Consider the following 4,246-nt stretch of genomic DNA (forward strand, 5'->3'; position numbering starts at 1 on the left):
CTACCTGCCTGGTTCTCTTGAACTGCCTGATGGTTACCCATTCCCTTTTTGCCTCCATGCTCCTAGCCTGTGGTGTGGCTATCTCTCTGAACATGCTATCCAAGTCACTCTCAGTCTCGCGGATGTGCCTCAGCCAATCCAGCCACTGCTTGAGCTCTAAAACCTGAAGCTCAAGTTTTTGCAGATGATGACACTTCTTGCACATTTGTTCATCTAGGTCACAGGTAGCATCCACAACTTCCCATATACTACAGGACACGCATTCCATGTGACCGAACTGCCCTGCCATGCCTTAATTTTCCTTCACTTACGTTAGCTTTATTTTACTTAGGTTTATATTAACTTTGTTTTACTTAGGCCTTAACTTAATAAACCTTACAACTATTGATAAACCTTCCTAGTACTGATAAGTGTGACTAATACTGAACACACTTTAATAATTGCAATAAATCTTATTTAAAGCACCTCTTTCCTCTGTGCACAGAATTCCCACATGCACCTAATTCACTACTCTCAGCTCTCCATTTCACTCAGGAGTCATCTCCTGACCGTGCGCCGCTTATTTACAGAAGCAGAGAAACAAATTATTCTGCAGGAGAGGGGGAGCAGGGTTGCTGCCAGCATTGGCTAGAGATGCGGAGACATCACATGCCCTGAGCAGTTTCCAGAGAGAGTGAGAATGATACCTTGTAAAGATTTAAACACTGGATTAGAATTTTTAAGTTAAGGCATGAGTGATCAGGAGCTAATGTTGGTCAACGAGGGCAGGTTATTGGGGGAGAGGAACTGCCTTGCTGCAGGTGAATTTGTGTGATGTAGTATGTGTTACCTGGACACTGAAGAGACCAATTTCCAGAGCATCCCAGACAGGCCCCTAAAATTCTTTGGAAGACTTTTGAGACACATGAGGCCCTTATCATGGAGCTGTGTAAACATCTTCATCTCCTGATGCAGACTTTATGCAAATTTCAGTGCTGGTGCAGAACCAGTGCAGGGATCAAAATCCTAATTTACCATTTGCAGGGACATTTAGGGATGGCCAATAAATTCTGGCCTTCCCTACATGCCATGAATTTATATTTGAAAATCCCTCAACACTGCAGACTCCATGGAGTGCAATTTCAGATGGTACAACTCTATATTATTATTTTTTCTGTATACGCATGTTTGTACTTGGGTGTGTGTTCTGCAACACATTGAGAAAAGAAATTTCAATAATACAGTAAACAAGTATGGTGTGTAGGAAACATATGATCATGATATGGCCAAGCTGGCATTCAGGTGAAGCTAAAAACCAATTCAGTTTTGCTCCTGTGGATTATGCTGTGATTGGAGTGTTTCCGTTAGATCATCTCCTTGAAATTGCATCCTGATATCCATTATGCTATGATGAATCTCACATGAAGAGCTATAAAACCACATCATCAGAACAAGATAAACTGAGATCTGAAATGATACGTGGCTATTATATTTATCCATTTCTATTGTACCAGATTGGTGGAGAAAACTTTAATGTTTAAATTTTGTGCTATGTTGCACAGTACTTGCATTTAGATACAATACTTTATCATAGTGAAGCATCTTAAACTTCAAAGAATGAGCTCCTTTTGGAATGCAGTGAACTGGTGTTACATAGGCAAACACAATAGCTATTTTGTGCCTACAAACCACTAGTATAAAGAATGACCAAATTGATCTAGGAATATCTAGGTTGAGGTAGGAATATTGACCAGGAGGCTGGCAGAATTCCCTGCTTATCTTTGACTAATACTATGGGATCTTTAATATCTACTTCAACTATGGAAGCAAGTAAGCAAGACCTTGATCTGATGTTTCAACTGAAGATTAACTCCTCGGACAATGCAATATTCCTTAAGTGTTGTTCTGGAATTTCAATCAGATGATCAGCTCAAATTCTTGTTTGTGTCTTATACTCATATTGTAAGGAATTTCGGCCATGCCAAGTTTTTCTATTTTATGCTTTCTTTTTAATATTACCTGATAATGATGACAACATTGGGACTCCAACATATGATGCCACAGAACTGTGAGGTGTGAGTTAAGCCAGAGATTCCATAAAGTGAGTTCATGATCTCAGTTTGCATGGTTGTTTCAATCACCGATGAGGGGATGGAGAGGCACTTTCCAGATTTCTTATTTAATTATTTGAGCTGGGATTTTATCTGATTCTTCATCTCTCCTAGGAGTTTTTGGGTGAGCTGAGGTGGGTGTGTATGTATCCCACAAAGTATTGCAGTTGTGTGAGGCAGGATGAACTGCAAGATCTTTCCTTGACTCATTGCTGGAATATACCAATTAGGAGCAGGAGTAGGCTGTTGTAATATGAATTCTTTAGATGCCTCAATGATGAGATCCTGAGACTTGTATACTTAAACATGAACACTTTATTGTTAACCTTTAACTATTTACAGATCCCATTTACTATTTACTGTCATGCAGGCACACACAACATCTGCCTTTCTTCTCCAAAGAAAACTTTCCTTTCCAATGTAGTATAACTATTTCTAATGCAATCTTTACTTGCTATCCCTGCTCTCCCAGCTCAAGTCTCTGACTTTATAAATTCAGACGGTGGGGCATGACAGTTCTTCCACATCACGGCCTATCACACTTGGAGGAATGTTAGTAGTACTGTGTTTCTGTTACTTAGTTATCTCCGTTTGATTCACTTTTTGTGCTCCTCCGAGTTGCATTTCTCTTTATGAACAAGTCATCTGCTTTTTTCGGACACTGTGGATTTGTCCCATTCCTTCCAAGGGAATGTTCTCTCTGTTCATTTCTAAAGTGGACTTGAATTTTCTTTTTCCATTGTGTCTGCCATGTTCTTAATGGACTTATATGTTTTGCAAAGGGTTACTTGTTTCACAATCGCAGCCAAACATTTGTTTGCCATTTTATTTTCAAACCATTTTGCAATCTAATGAATATTTTCATTCTGCTTAAGGGTTCTCAGTATGTCTGAGACATCCATGCTCTTTCTTCTTCTGGTTCTTTGTACTTCAGTGTCGGATTTACATTTCCTAATTGTATTCCTGTCTTTCCTTTCTCTGTCTGTAACAAACTGTGTTCTTATCCTTCATTTTGGATTCACTGTTGGTGAGGTCTGTCTCCAGCGAACTCTTAATCTGTTTCAGTTTTGTAATTATGCTACTCGTGTCTTCATTCACTCACAGCTTGGAAAGTTCTATGGCTTTTCCTTTCAATGCCTTGTCTTTTCCATTCAACTGCTTCTTCAGCTCTTCAGCCTGTTTCTTGTAGTTTTAGGCTTTCTCCTAGAATATTGAACATACCTTTTCTGCCAGCTTGTTCTTCAGTTCTTCAGTTTGTTCAGAGTGATATTAATTTCATTTTGCTTCTTTTCATAATTTTCTAGAAGGATAAACTTTGTCCTGAGGGATTTTTGTGAAGGTCATTCAACAGGTTTTCCTGTTCTTTGCGAAGCTCACTTGTTTCATCTTGGGCTTTCCTGTAATTCAATGCAATCTCGTGAAGTTTTTTCTGCTGTGCTTCCATTCTGCTGTTCAAAACAGTCTTAATTTCTTCATGTTGCTGAATGGTAACGCATTCCTTTTGCATTTGGCCTTGAAGGACAATCAACTGTTCTTTCAACTGTTTATTTTATTGTTGACATTTTGCCAACTCACTCTGGACTTCAATTTTGTTGCTACTAATAATTCCAATGCAGCTTGTTCTGAAGTAATATTCAATGTCTTTTTTAGCTCCTCATGTTTTTCCATGGCAACATATTGATTCTTCAAGGAAATTTGCAACTTGTTTGTGTGACTTTTCTGCCGGGCCGTACATCTGGTTGAGTTTTCCCAGCTCCTGCTTTGATTAGCCAACTGTGAAATTGAGGGTCACTGTCTCCATCTGGTACCATTGTGTCACCTCTGAAATGTGTTTGTTTCAGATCTCCAACAGCCTGGTCCATTGAAGACTTCAGTTTATCATGTGTTTTCAAAGGCTTGAAAGACTTCAAAAGCTTGAATCTTGCACTTCAAATCTTCCAGTTCAGCTCTGAAACGAAGATTTTTCTGTAGATCATCTTCATTTAATTTTGCATGTTTTGCTTCTTTTGTGTTACTTCAGATAGCTTTCCTTCATTCATAGCCATCTGCTCATTCTGCAGTGCCATCTGTCACCTTCTCTCTGGGGTATTTTGTTGCCCATTCTCTGGCGTCTCTTGTTGCCCTCGGTGCTTTATTCATACCATTTGACCTTTTCC

Source organism: Carcharodon carcharias, chromosome 6, assembly GCF_017639515.1.
Source record: "Carcharodon carcharias isolate sCarCar2 chromosome 6, sCarCar2.pri, whole genome shotgun sequence".
NCBI classification, from domain to species: Eukaryota; Metazoa; Chordata; class Chondrichthyes; order Lamniformes; family Lamnidae; genus Carcharodon; species Carcharodon carcharias.